Here is a 15,673-nt window from a genome sequence, read left to right on the forward strand (position 1 = left end):
AAGTAGAAACTTTTCTGTCCTTACCAATCTTACAGTCTAGAGGAAGAAATGGGGAATTAGCACATTGTCTTGTTATCAGCTGCTTAATTGTCATGGTAAGCCTAAAGTGGGGGCAACTAACCTAGCTTCTGGGCTAAAGTAACATGCCGAAAATGGAAGGATGAGTAGGAGTAAAGTGAGAATATGTTCTGGGAGGGTGGAGCAGGAGTAAGGTGCAGGTGGAAAGCTTTCTCCAGCAGAGGGATCAACTAAGTGCAAGAGCACAGGTGTCATTAACAGAGACAATTAATTCAACATTCTCTGTGATAACTTGGCTTGGACTCTGCTAGGAGTTGTCTAAAAATCACTGGAAACCTGAGAAAAGTGTGATCTAGGTGCCAGGTGGGAAAAAATGTTTCTGTGATAGAGACAGTGGTCGAAGTGGTGGCCACTTCAACGCAAGTATCTCTCGAAATGAAGGGAAAGGGATTTCTCCCCTAATCAATGCTCTAATTGGAATGCTTTCCTTACTGATGCATAACTTTATGTCTTAAAATATTTTTGAGTTTGAAAGTCTCTCAGTAAAATTAGAGGTTCAAGCCTTACCACTATCACTAACCCAAAAGAACAAGACCTTGCAGAATGAAGGAGGGACCAGATTATGGGGGATGCCTGAAAAGAAGAAAAAGGTGTGATGGGTGAGGATTGTTTCCTCTCTTTATAAATTTCCTAAGAGTCATCCCTCTTTAAAGACTGTCACAAACCTTCCAGTATGATGAGAACTTATATGGATCCAAATACCCCATAAGCTGTCTTCTCCTCCAATGTGACCAGGCTTAGAGAACCTAAAATTCTTTATCTATTAGTCCTTATCCATTTTGACACTATATCTCCAGGCAATATTGTCTGTTTGTCTCAGTTATCTAGTGCTGCTATCAAAGAACTACCACAAGTGGATGGCTTTAACACAGAGAAATTTATTTCTTCACAGTAAAGTAGGCTAAAAGTCCAAATTCAGGGTGCAGCTCCAGGGGAGAACTTTTTCTCTCTATTGGCCTTCTCATAAATCTTCCCCCAGACTAGGAACCCCAGGTCCAAAGGACGTGCTCTGAACCTTGCACTCTTTTCTTGGTGGTATGAGGTCCCCAGCTCTCTGCTTGCTTCCCTTTCCTTTATCTCTTGTAAGATAAAAGCTGGTGCAGGCCACACCTCAGGGAAACTCTTCACATTGGACAGGGATGTGACTTGAGCAAGGGTGTTAAGTCCCACCCTAATCCTCCTTAACCACAGGCAGAGATTATGATTTGTAACACACAGGAGAATCACGAAGTGGAGGACAACCACACAATACTGGAAATCATGGCCTAACAAAGTTGACACATAGTTTGGGGGGACACAATTCAGTCCATGACACTGTCTGAGGTAATGTGGCATCCAGCAATAGAAAGGAAATTAGTAAAATTTCAGCATTTCAGAAATAGATTATGGTTCTCCAAGGAGCCTAAAGAGTATACTGCCATATTCGCAAATATTTTTTGTAGATTTTCATTCAGCAGTGATTCCTTTAGACATCCAAGGCCTATTCAACACCAAGCAAATTGATATTTTATTAAAGAGTCAGTTTGCAAATTTAAAAAATGATTTGGAAGCAAATAGCTGGGTAAACAGCATGATAATAATTTCAAAGACAGCCCTTTAGATAATGTATATGTAACTTTTATTAAATAATAAAAGAATGATTTTTACAACTATTTTGTTTTGTATGACTATTGTTTTCAGTCTCATTTTTATTTTTATCAAAATAAAATTATGCATGCACATATTTTAAGAACTCTTTATAAGAACTGTTATAAGAAACACCAGCCCCTTGTCCTTCACTTCCTGATCCCTGTACCTGTTCTTGTTGAGCTGATTTCAATTCATAATGACCCTATAGGGCAGAGTAGAACTGATCCATAGGGTTTCCAAGGAGAACCTGGTGGATTCAAACTGCCGACCTTTTGGTTAGCAGCCAAGCTCTTAACCAATGCACCACCAGGGCTCCAATGGGCAATAAATTTTAACTCTTTTGGCTGGCTATTTTATCATTTAAATCCTTATATCTATATTATATTGCTATTTATTGATTTTTAAGTTTTGCTTTATCTATAGATTTTCCACTATGAAAGTTGAAAATTTAGCCCGCTATACCTTCACAGGAAACCCTGGTGGCGTAGTGGTTAAGTGCTACAGCTGCTAACTGAGAGGTTGGCAGTTCAAATCTGCCAGGTGCTCCTTGGAAACTCTATGGGGCAGTTCTGCTCTGTCCTATAGGGTCGCTATGAGTCAGAATCGACTTGATGACAATGGGTTTTTTTTTTTTTTTTTAATACCTTCACATCCCTTTCTCCCACACACACACACAGAAACACACAAACACACTTCCTGGTCCCTTATCATTCTAGAACAGTTATATCATAATTCTTGTTAGATGACTACTTACTGTTTACATTACGGCAATGCAAATGCTAGTCATAGTTAAGACAAGTAGTATACTATCATGCATTTTCTGGTACAGCTTCCCTATATTTTGCAAATCCAGTGGTTAAAAGTTTATTTATTTATTTATTTATTTGCTTAATGCTCCATATACATATCACTAATTCAGCCCAAACCCTCTTCTTCAATTCTGTAAAGTTTTCAATATGGTCAAAATATTATGCGCTTTTTGAACTTCAGCTTCTTGAGGAATCTCTCCTATAACATTCTGTTATGCTAATCTTGACCAGCAACTATACATGTGGACCTCACTGGATGGAAAACACGGAATCAAATCAACTACATCTGTGGAAAAAGACAATGGAGAAGCTCAGTATCACAGAACTGTGAAACAGACCATCAATTGCTCGTGTGCAAATCCAAGTGAAGCTGAAGAAAATTACAGTAAGTCCATGAGAGCCAAAATGCGACCTTGATTATATGCCATCTAAATTTAGAGACCATCTCAAGAATAGATTTGAAGCACTGAACACTATTGACCAAAGCCCAGGAGAGTTGCAGAATGACATCAAGGACGTCATACATGAAGAAAGCAAAAGGTCATTAAAAAGACAGAAAAGAAAGACCAAAATGGATGTTAGAAGAGATTCTGAAAGTTGCTCTCTTAAAAGTCAAGTAACTAAAGCAAACAGAAGAAATAATGAAGTAAAAGAGCTGAAGAGAAGACTTCAAAGGGCAGCCTGAGAAGACTGTCTTATAATGAAATGTACAAAGACCTGAAGTTAGAAAACCAAAAGGGAAGAACATGCTTGGCATTTCTCAAGCAGAAAGAACTGAAGAAAAAATTCGAGGCTCAATTTGCAATATTGAAGGATTCTATGGGGAAAATATTGAACGATGCAGAAAGCATCAAAATAAGGCAGAAGGAGTACACAGAGTCACTATACCAAAAAGAACTGGTTGATGTTCAACCATTTCAGGAGGTAGCGTATGATCAAGAATCTATGGTGCTGAAGGAAGAAGTCCAAGCTGCGCAGAAGGTAATGGTGAAAAACAAGTCTCCAGGAATTGATGGAATACCAATTGAGATGTTTCAACAAACAGATGCAGCGCTGGAGGTGCTCACTCTTGTTTGTCAAGAAATTTGGAAGACAGCTACCTGGCCAACCAACTGGAAGAGATCCATATTTGTGCCCATTCCAAAGAAAAAGTGATCCAACAGAATGAGGAAATTATTGAACAATATGATTAACATCACACTCAAGTAGAATTTTACTGACGATTATTCAAAAGTGGTTGCAGCAGTATATCAACAGAAGTTCAAGCTGGAGTCAGAAGAGCATGTGTAATCAGGGATATCATTGCTCATGTCAGATGGATCTTGGCTGAAAGCAGAGAATACCAGAAAGATGTTTACCTGTGTTTTGTTGACTATGCAAAGGCATTCGACTCTGTGGATCATAACAAATAATGGATAACATTGTGAAGAATAGGAATTCCAGAACACTTAATTGTGCTCCTGAGGAACCTGTAAATAGACCAAGATGTAGTCATTTGAACAGAAGAAGGGGATACTGTGTGGTTTAGAGTCAGGAAAGGTGTGTGTCAGGGTTGTATTTTTTTCACTATACTTATTCAATCTGTATACTGAGCAAATAATCCGAGAAGCTGGATTATAAGAAGAACTCTGCATAAGGATTGGAGGAAGACTCATTGGCAACCTGCGTTATGCAGATGACACAACATGCCTTTCAACTATGATGTTGGTGAAGGATGTTGAATATACCATGGACTGCCAGAAGAATGAACAAATCTGTCTTGGAGCAAGTACAGCCAGAATGCTCCTTAGAACCAAGGATGGTGAGACCTCATCTCACATACTTTGGACGTGTTATCAGGAGGGGTAATTTATCTTTGTATAACTCAAAAGTGATTAGGATTAGGACCCACCCTATGCTGGTATGGCCTCATTAACATAAAAAAAGAAAAACCCTATTTCTAAACAGGATCATATCTATAGGTACAAAGGTTAGGAATTCAACACATATTTTTGGGAGACAAAATCTATAACAGGACTTAAATTTCTTGTGATTTTGTATGTCTGAAAATGACTTTGTTCTGCTTCCAAACTTAACTGATAGTTTGGCTTAGAAGAGAATTCTAGTTTGACCATAATTTTGCAGGCCTTTCTCTGTTAGATTCCAGTTTTTATAGTTGCTGTTGAGAAATACAGTGCAATATTCATTCTGGATCTTCTCTTTGTCTTTGGTTTCCTAAGATTACAGAATTGTTTATAGGAAGGAGCCTTTTTTTCTTCATGGTGCTGGGCATTCAGAAAGCCCTTTCAATCTGGGAAAAACATGTCCTTCAGTTCTGAGAAATATTTTTGACCTACTCCTCTAATGATTTTGTTTCTTGCTTTCAGTGTTCATTGTTTCTGGAACTCCTCTATGGATGCTGGACATTCTTCAATTGTCATTAAATGTTCTTATCTTTTCTTTCCTATTTTCCAATTATTCATCCTTTTGCATTACTTTCTGGGAGATTTCCTCAACTTTTATCTTCTAATATGTCTATAAAATTTTTTCTGTTGCTATATTTTTAATTCCTAAGAACACCTTTTTGTTCTTCAAATGTTTCTTTTTATAGTACTTTTTTTCTTTCAAGTATGCAGTATCTTCTCTTATCTCTCTGTGAATATTAGTGATGAAAACTCTGCACAGGTCAGAATATTTCAGGGAAATTACACTTAAGTTGCTATTTTATGTTTGTTTGCTTTGGCCTCTATATTTTACATCAGAGTTTTTCTTCAAATGACTGGTGATGCTTGGTAGATATTCTTTACTATTTTTCAAAAAAAATAAAAATTACTTCTAATGTCATTTATCAGAAAGCACAATTTAGTCTACTGTTGGTTTTGCCAAAAGGTGATTCTTGTGCTGGGATACGTTTCTAGAAGAGCAGGACTATCTCTGAGTTAATAGGATGGATGAGGTAGAAGACACTGAAGGTCACTGAGGTTGGTTAGATGAGCAATCATCCATCATCCTCCTCAAATTCAAACCCTCTTCCCTTCTCTCTGTCACTTTTCTGGCTTCTAATAACCTCTGTAGCCTTTCACTTCCTCACTTGTCTTCTGTATGTACTTCTTTTCTTAGCTTCTGTTGTAGACAAGAGGAAGATCAAAGATTAGGGGGAGAGGAGGTATCTGCTGAACACTGACAAGGCCTTGGAAAAGAAGTATAAATCAGGGGAGGAAAGAACTAGGATCAGTAGATTTATAAAAAGTATTGGGAGTGAGAACTTGCAAGAAAAGTTCTCTTCTGTAACTAAAAAATTATGCAACTTTGACACAAAATCATACCAAGAACCAAGCTACTCTTTTCTTTTTAATCAATAAAAATGTGAAAAAAAAATTGTTTCTAGGGTCAATGAAATTATGAATGTGGAAAGCACTTAAATTTGGGTTCTGATTTTTTTTTTTTACAACAGGATTATGCACATATTTGAATAAGAAACACAATTTGACTTTGTTGTTTTCAGCTTGTCTTAGTTATCTAGGGCTGCTGTAACAGAAATACCACAAGTGGATAGCTTTAACGAAGAGAAATTTATTCTCTAACAGTTTAGGAGTCTAGAACTCCAAATTCAGGGTTCCAACTCCAGGGGAAGGCTTTCTTTCTGTTGGCTCTGGGTGAAGGCCCTTGTCATCAATCTTACCCCCATCGAAGAGCTTCTCAGTGCAGGATCCCTGGGTCCAAAGGATGAGCTCCACTCCTGACTGTTCTTGCTTACTGGTAATGAGGTCCCTCTCTTCTCTGCTCAAAAGAGATTGACTCAAGATACAACCTAATCCTGTAGATTTGAGTCCTGCCTCATTAACGTAACTGCCTCTAAGTCTACCTCATTAACATCACATTGTTGTTAAGTGCCATCGAGTCAATTCCGACTCATAGCTACCCTATGGTACAACAGAACGACACACTGCCTGGTTCCTCGCCATCCTCACAATTGTTGTTATGCTTGAGCCCATTGTTGCAGCCACTGTGTCAATTCATTTAGATGAGGGCCTTCCTCTTTTTCACTAACCCTCCACTTTACCAAGCATGATGTCCTTCTCCAGGGACTGATCCCTGCTGATAACATGTCCAAAGTATGTGAGACATAGTCTTGCCGTCCTTGCTTCTAAGGAGCATTCTGGTTGTACTTCTTCCGAGACGGATTTGTTCTTTCTTTTGGCAGTGCATGGTATAGTCAATATTCTTCACCAACACCACAATTCAAAGATGTCAGTTCTTCTTCAGGTCTTCCTTATTCATTGTCCAGCTTTCACATGCATATGAGGCTATTGAAAACACCATGGCTTGGCTCAGGCACACTCTAGTCTTCAGGGTGACATCTTTGCTTTTCAGCACTTTCAAGAGGTCTTTTGCACCCGATTTGCCCAATGGAATGAGTTTTTTCACTGCTGCTTCCATGGGTGTTGATTGTGGATCCAAGTAAAATGAAATCCTTGACAACTTCAATCTTTTCTCCATTTATCATGGAGTTGCTTACTGGTCCAGATGTGAAGATTTTTGTTTTATACTAAGGTATAAGCCATAATGAAGGCTGTGGTCTTTGATCTTCATCAGTAAGTGCTTTAAGTCTTCTTCACTTTCAGCAAGCAACGTTATGTCATCTGCCTAATGCAGGTTGTTAATGAGTCTCCCTCCAATCCTGATGCCCTGTTCTTCTTCATATAGCCCAGCTTCTCAGATTATTTTCTCAGCAGATAGATTGAATAGGTATGGTGAAATGATTCAACCCTAGTGCACACTTTCCTGACTTTAAACCATGCAGCATCCCCTTGTTCTGTTCAAATGACTACTTCTTCATCTATGTACAGGTTCCTCAGAAGCACAATTAAGTGTTTTGGAATTCTCATACTCCACAGTGTTATCCATAATTTGTTATGATCCACACAGTCAAATGCTTTTGCATAGTCAATAAAACACAGGTAAACATCTTTCTGGTGTACTCTGCTTTCAGTCAAGCTCCATCTGACACATCCATCTGATATCCCTCGTTCCACGTCCTATTCTGAGTCCAGCTTGAACTTCTGGCAGTTCCCTGTTGCTATACTGCTGCAGCTGCTTTTGAATGATCTTCAACAAAATTTTACTTGAATGTGATATTAATGATATTGTGCCATAATTTCCACATTCGGTTGGACTGCCTTTCTTGGGAATAGGCATAAATATGAATTTCTTCTACTCAGTTGGCCAGGTAGCCATCTTCCAAATTTCTTGGCATAGATGAGCAGACTCTTTCAGCACTGCATTCATTTGTTGAAACATCTCAGTTGGTATTCTGTCAATTCCTGAAGCCTTGTTTTTTGCCAATGCCTTCAGTGCAGCTTGGACTTCTTTCTTCAGTACCATCAGTTCCTAATCATATGCTACCTCCTGAAATGGCTGAATGTCAACCAATTATTTTTGGTATAACTACTCCGTATAGTCTTTCCATTATCTTTTGATGCTTCCTTTGTCGTTTAATGTTTTCCCATAGAACCCTTCAATATTGCAACTTGAGGCTTGAATTTTTTCTTCAGTTCTTTCAGCTTGAGAAATGCCAAGCGTGTTCTTCCCTTTTGATTTTCTAACTACAGGTCTTTGTACATTTCATTTTAATACTTTACTTTGTCTTCCCGAGCCACCCTTCAAAATTTTCTGTTCAGCAATTTTTCTTCATCAGTTCTTCCTTTCGCCTTGGCTAATCGACATTCAAGAGCAAGTTTCAGAGTCTCTTCTGACATCCATTTTGGTCTTTTCTTTCCTGTCTTTTTAATGACTTCTTGCTTTCTTCATGTATGATGTCCTTGATGTCATTCTACAACTTGTCTGGTCTTCGGTCATTAAGTGTTCAACGTGTCAAATCTATTCTTGAGATGGTCTCTAAAATCAGGTGGGATATATTCAAGGTCGTACTCTGGCTCTCATTGTCTTGTTCTAATTTTTCTTTTGTTTCAACTTGAACTTGCATATGAGTAACTGATGGTCTGACCTGTAGTCAGCCCCTGGCCTTATTCTGACTGATAATATTGAGCTTTTCCATTGTCTCTTTCCACAAATGCAGTCAATTTGATTCCTGTGTATTCCATCTGGTGAGGTCCATGTGTATAATGGCCGTTTATGTTGGTGAAAAAAGGGTATTTGCAATGAAGAAGTCATTGGTCTTGTAAATTCTATTATGTCATCTCTGGCATCATTTCTATCACCAAGGCCATATTTTCCAACTACTGATCCTTCTTCTTTATTTCCAATCACCAGTAATTATCAATGCATCCTGATTGCATGTTTGATCAATTTCAGAGTGCAGAAGCTGGTAAAAAATTTCAATTTCTTCATCTTTGGACTTAGTGGTTGGTGCATAAATTTGAGTAATAGTTGTATTAACTAGTCTTCCTTGCAGGCGTAAAGATATTTTTCTATCACTGACAGCATTGTACTTCAGGATAGATCTTGAAATGTTCTTTTTGATGATGAATACAACACCGTTCATCTTCAAGTTGTCATTCCGAGCATAGGAGATCATATGTCGTCCAATTCAAAATGGCCAATACCAGTCCATTTCAGCTCACTAGTGCCTAGGGTATTGATGTTTATGCATTCCATTTCATTTTTGATGATTTCCAATTTTCCTAGATTCATACTTTATACATTCCACGTTTTGATTATTAATGGATGTTTGCAGCTGTGTCTTCTCATGTTGAGTCATGCCACATCAGCAAATGAAGGTCCCGAAATCTTTACTCCATCCATGTCATTAAGGTGGACTCTACTTTGAGGAGGCAGCTTCTCCTCAGTCATCTTTTGAGTGCCTTCCAACCTGAGGGGATCACCTTCCGGCACTGTATTAGACAATGTTCCACTGCTATTCATAAAACTTTCACTGGCTAGTCCTTTTCCGAAGTAGATCACTGGATCCTTCTTCCTAGTTTTAGTCTTAGTAGCAGATGGAGTCAAGCTTTTGGGACTTTCATCTGCTGATATGGCACGATTCAAAATGAGGAGAAACCCTACAGGTGTGTTTGTTATACTGTGGGGGCTTGCATGTTGCTGCGATGCTGGAAGCTATGCCACTAGTATTCAAATACCAGCAGGGTCACCAGTGGTGGACAGGTTTCATCTGAGCTTCCAGATTAAGACAGACTAAGAAGAAGGACCTGGTGGTCTACTTCTGAAAAGCATTAGCCAGTAAAAACCTTATGAACAGCATTAACATTATAGAGATTAGGATTTATAACACATAGGATAATCACATCAGATCACAAAATGGTGGAGAACCACACAATACTGGGAATCATGCCCTAGGCAAGTTGACACACATTTTGGGGGGACACATTTCAATCTGTAACACAGCTGTTGTTCAATTAGAAGATCTATGGAAAAAGCTAGGACTGTATTGGAAATTAATGCCAGTGGTTTTTGTCTTTTTACAGGAAGAAAAGTTATGGTCAGTTATTTTACTTATATCTCAATTTTTAATCTGCTTTCTAAATTTTTATGCTAATGGAAAACTTCTAAATTTACACTGAGAGAAAATAAGTCTGAGCTGTGAAGTTTTTAATGCTAAAATTCCAAAATCTCATTTTATGATTTTAATACCCATTTATTTTGATAATGGCAAGTTCTATATAGGCAAGCCACTAATCTTAAGGATAGGTCCTATTTCCCTCGAAACTATTATGACTTCCATACTTATAACTTCCTTTCTTTTACAGGAGCTGCAAAGACATTTCCATAAAAAATAGTTTCTGAGTTTTAAAGCCTCTTCTTTCTCAGTCCTTGTGGCCACAAATATTAATCATATGCAGCGACATAAATTCATATACAATTTTGTAAAAAGGCCTGGATTATCATCATTTCATTAGTTCTTTTTCAACAGAAAGGCCAGACAGGCATTTGAGATTTCTTTAGGCAGATAACACATGCCTACACAACGAAGTCAGTAGGCAGTGTGTGGGTATCGAGGTATGTAGTGAAAGCAGTGCGAATGTTGACAAAACAAAATGCATGCTTTGCTGCTTTCCTCGTCTTCCCTAACAGCAGTCTAGAGAAGCAAAAAAAGACTAGGTCTACATTATTTTGTCACAACCATTGTTGCTTAATCTGTGAGTTTCAAATTCAAAAGCAAAATATGTTAAACAATATTTTAATAACAAAACATTTGAAGACTTTCAAGAAAGACACTAAGTGCTGTTAGATTGTATTACCTTCTTGAGAAAGGATTTTTAAGCTTTTTTTATGGTAGAATTATATAATACTTGCAGACACAACCTAGAAAAATTATCTGCTAAAAAGAGGACAACTCAGTCCACAGCTCTGTGTCAACAAACGAGATATTTTCACTTTAGCTAAAGGGCACACTTTTGCAAAGTGAGCTCTTCTATTTAAGAAAATATTTAAGCGAGTTTTTCTTCATCCATTTAGCCACGATTAGCACGGGTGAAAGTTCAGTAATCTACATCTTTCTGTCTGTATTTTTAAAATTTATTTTATCACAATATGTAAATAGAGGTTCTAAGAAAGACTGTAATTAGCCACTGCACTCATGGTACCCAAATATTGACTAGGTGATGAAAATCAATAGTTTTTACATACGTCATCTTTCTGATTCTGTTAGCTGTTGAAATAGTGCCTATTGCCCTAGATAGTGAGCAATGAAATAATCCATGTCTACGGAAAACGCCAGCAATGCAAATTAGCTTCTAAGTAGAATGGACTGTATGCTTGTGTCCAGAGCATGTACAGTAATTTTCTCTACTTTCTGTTCAAATATGATGCACTTTTATCAAATGGAACTGCTCTTATACAAATTAAGAGCTCAGCTGCTAACTAAAAGGTCAGCCGTTTGAGTCCACCAGCTACTCCTTAGAAACCCTGTGGGGCAGCTCTGCTCTGTCCTGTACGGTCCCTATGGGTTGGAATTGACTCAATGGCAATGGGTTTGGTTTTTGGTTTTTTATTAACTACCCAGCTTAAATTTCATTGTTTGCTCAAAAATGTTAAACATATTGGAATTAAAACACAATTCTATTAAAGCCAGGCTGTTAAAAATGTAAATGGCATGGAAAAGGCACAAGAATAGACTTGCTAGGTTCATCGTAGAAATCGAAATAAAGGAAATTCCAGAATACACTTTTTATCACATGCACAATTACCCATGGGAAAAATTACAGTTAGATAATTAGAGATTACCAACGCACACAACTGGCAAGGTTGTAAAAATGAAATTTAGGAGGATGAATGACGAAAGTCTTTTTATTCTAATTTTACGACAATGAGACTATTCTCACACTGTCTACTTAATCTCTGAAGTCCCTGGATGATACCAAGGGTTAAGCACTCAGCTGCTAACCAAAGGCACCTCTGAAGAAAGGACTGGTGATCTACTTCTGAGAAAAATTAGCCACTGAAAACCCGATGGAGCACATTATTACTCTGACACACCTGGAATCGCCAGAAGTTGGAGTCAACATAACTACAACTGGTTTTTTGGTTTGTTAATTTCTGGCCTCATCCCCTGGCCCTTCCTCCCAGGTGCAGAAAGCAGTAAAAATTAGAGGGTTTTTGTTGTTGTTGTTTGTTTTTAAGTTCCATGACAGCAAAGACTATTTTGCCTTATTTGCCACAGGACCCCCAGTGCTTAAGAGAGGGGAATATTGCAAGCATCCAGGAGACACCTGTCGAATACATGAATCTTTCCTCCCAAAGGAATAAACTTCTCTCCTAACCCTACACCAAACCACTAAAATGTAAAAAAAAAAACCTAAAACGTACAACCATAAAAATTAAAACGGAACAAAACATAAAGGTTGAACCACAGTGAGTCCTGGTGTATATATAATATTTTATATTCATTTCAAATAAACAACATACTTGATAGGAAACAAAGGAAGTTGAAAGGCATATTTTTTAACAGCATCCTCTGCATTTTGTCTTTGATACAGAAATAGAGTTCTTCTTGTCCGTGAAGGCGGCACTAATAGTCCCCCCCATCTCCCTCTGCCTACCCCTGACACTGCACAGAACCACCCGTCTTCCCGATGCACTACTGAATCCTTTTAACTTTCAGATAGTTTTCCAGATAACAATTCTTTACTTTGATTCAATTAGCTTCGATTTTCCCTGTAGACTCCTCTCATTGCATCAAATATTAACTTTCTGCTTGATCAGTCACACCACCATCTTATTACTCCACAGGTGAGATTTTAGAAGCTGGAACAGATTGTCACTTTTTGTTGGAAGCCAGGAAAAGTGTAACTGAAAAATGTCCTATGCATGTCACATACACTTTGTTTCTTTGTTTTTACCATCAGTTGACATCTCCTTTGTGTACAATAGAAATTTAAGCATGCGAGAGAATGAAAACAGGAGGAAATAATGGGACAGCTGCAGAATCTTGACTTTTGAAAATATCTGTGTCTGAAATGTAATCGTTCCTTTTTGGCCTCCAGTTTGTGGCTTAATTTATCTCATGTGCCCTGTCTTCCTTCTCTGAGATACTCTAAGGCAGAGCTTTGAGCACAGGCATTTATTTTGATCGATTTTGATAGAGTACTGTCTTAGTCATCTAGAGCTGCTATAACAGAAATACCACAAGAAAGTACAAATAGAAAGAAAAGGTTGGCCCGTGTAATCCATAGGTTAACAAACAAATTTATTTTCTCACAGTTTAGGAGGCTAGAAGTTCAAATTCAGGGCACTGGCTCTAGGGGAAGGCTTTCTCTTTCTGTCAGCTCTGAGGAAAGGTCCTTGTCTCTTCAGCTTGTTTCCCGGCTTCTTGGAGATCTCCATGTGGATTGGCATCAATTTTTCCCCATTTCTGCTTGCCAGCTTGCTTGGTTAATCTCTTTTATATCTCAAAAGAGATTCACTCAAGGTACACCCTACACTATCCTGTCTCATTGACATAATAAAGACAACCCATTCCTAAATGGGATTATAACTAGAGGCATAAACCAAAAAAAAAAAAAAGGCAAGGCCATTGCTGTAGAATCGATTCTGACTCATAGTGGGCCTATAAAGACGCTAGGATTTACAACACATATTTTGGGGGGAAACAATTCAATCCATAACAAGTACTCTTAGGAATATTAAAAAGTTTGTGCAATACAAGCAAAATATACCCCGATTATCTCATCAGAGGAAGAGGTTTAAACCCTTTGCTTCTGTTATCAACAGCTGTCATAGTTCTGTGTATTACACAAGCCTATTTCCCCAGTTCAAAAGTAAACTCTGTATGTGACAGACTCTGGGAATAAAAAAAAAGACAGTGCATTCAGAATGGGCAATCTGAGGAGTTTAATGAAGGGACTTACGGAACGTTAGGTAGGAGTTAGGCAAACGCAACATGGCACGATGCAGTCCCCCAGGTCTAGCTACACTGTAGGTTTAAGCCTGAAAGGGCATAAGCAGGGAGCAGTTACCAGGATTTAAATAGGGTAGCAGTATGGCAGGGGTTACTTGACTCTGGCTCTGACCTTTGGTGGAGATTAACAGTCAACCCTTAGGGAGAGAGCCAGAGTAATCAATACCCTGACCTCACTCCCCTAGCCTCCAATATCCTACAGGTGCCTCCCATTAGCTGAAGCCAGCCTAAAGCCTGGGAGAAAAGGAACTCACTGATGCATCCACACAGCCAGCCACCCGCCCAGGCAGAGAACAGCGTGCAGAGAACGGACAGTGCACCCGAAGGGCCAAGCCAATGACACGGAGCACAACCTCTATAGGTGAATTTGACTTTACCATGATTAGCTCTATCAACATTACTGATGAAAACATATGCACAGAGAAAAGGGTAAGTGTATAATTTTTTTCTTATGAGTCACTGATGCATCATCAGTTCTCACCTTTCTGGGCTTAACTTTCCTTTCTATAAGCTTTCTGTCAAGAAAGACACCCACGTTCAATTTCACGCAGTCCATTAACTTAAAAAATGAGTCTGCAACTAAGTCATCCATCTGTATTTTTAGTTGATGCTCATATAAGGCTTCGGATGAAGACCTCTGAGTCTGAGGGTGAGAAGGAGGGCAATCTGATGCCATAGACATACGAACTGTTGACAAGAGCATAGGCTGACGTTGCCAACTCCCTGTGATCATAGTGCTGAAGAAACAGACCTCGATAATGGGCCTAAAACATATTCTCAATCTCTACCATGCGGGCTAGATCCAAACGCTCAGAGTGTAGGCTTAAATCAGAACAGCCTGGGATGAATAAGAAAGTACAAATAGAAAGAAAAGGTTGGGCCAACCAGTACATAGGTTTTATTTATTTAGGAACCAAAATTGTAGGATGCCTTTATTTGATGATGTGGTATGAGCTTTGATGCCACTGCCAAGCCTTACACCCATAACTAGGATCTTAACTGCTCATCCATTTAGCAGTTCAAATATTGACTGATCGTTTACACCGACATGTGTCAGGCACTGTGCTAGGTGCATGGGAGATACAGCAGTGACAGACCAAGTATGACAGAAAAGAGAGAAATAAAAAGATTACGAGATGATGAATGTTATCAAAGTGAAGATACAGTGTGCTGGGGAAATGAATAACAAGTGGTTTTCAAGCCAACGTGGAGGTCAGGGAAAATCTTGGAGGGGATGTCACTTTTTCTAAGAATGATAGAGAATTAGGAAGGAAGATAGAAGAAGCCCTTCAGGCAGAGAGAACCACACTTGTGTTAGTCAGTGGGTCATAGCAAACTGAAAGATGTCAGTTATAGCTGAAACACACAAGTGCTCCTCCCTACCAAGTGATTTCTGGCTCTGGCTTCTGGCTCCTACCTGAAGGTGTAGGGCTCTGAGTTAGAAGCTGGGGCCTGGGTTCCACTGTGGTTCAAAGTTCAGCACTTAGGACATACATCTGGGTCAAAAAGGTGAAAATTTAGATACCCCCTCAAGAGTTCAGGATTTGGGGCTCAAGATTCCAATTTAGAGGGCTGTAGCTTCATGTGGTGGGTAGCTTCAGAACTCAGGTCTCCAAGACAAGTTTTATTGCGAAGGATTTGGAGCTTACATAATTCAAGGTCCTATGCTTGCAATAATTAAGAACGAGTTTAGGGAAGCTGAGAACTTAGGGATCTGGAATTGAGGCACTTCTGGGGAGCCGTGTGAAATATTGAGAACAACAGCTTTGATGAAAGACAAGCTTTATAGGCAATCCTGACT

General features: G+C 38.8%; 1 protein-coding gene across 1 annotated transcript in view; it reads right to left on the minus strand.

The window, feature by feature from the left end:
- TRPC6 (transient receptor potential cation channel subfamily C member 6) overlaps positions 1–15,673 on the minus strand; it is a 155,521-nt gene that overhangs the window by 65,664 nt on the left and 74,184 nt on the right. The window lies entirely within an intron of this gene.

This window comes from Loxodonta africana, chromosome 7 (genome assembly GCF_030014295.1).
Source record: "Loxodonta africana isolate mLoxAfr1 chromosome 7, mLoxAfr1.hap2, whole genome shotgun sequence".
Classification (NCBI taxonomy): Eukaryota; Metazoa; Chordata; class Mammalia; order Proboscidea; family Elephantidae; genus Loxodonta; species Loxodonta africana.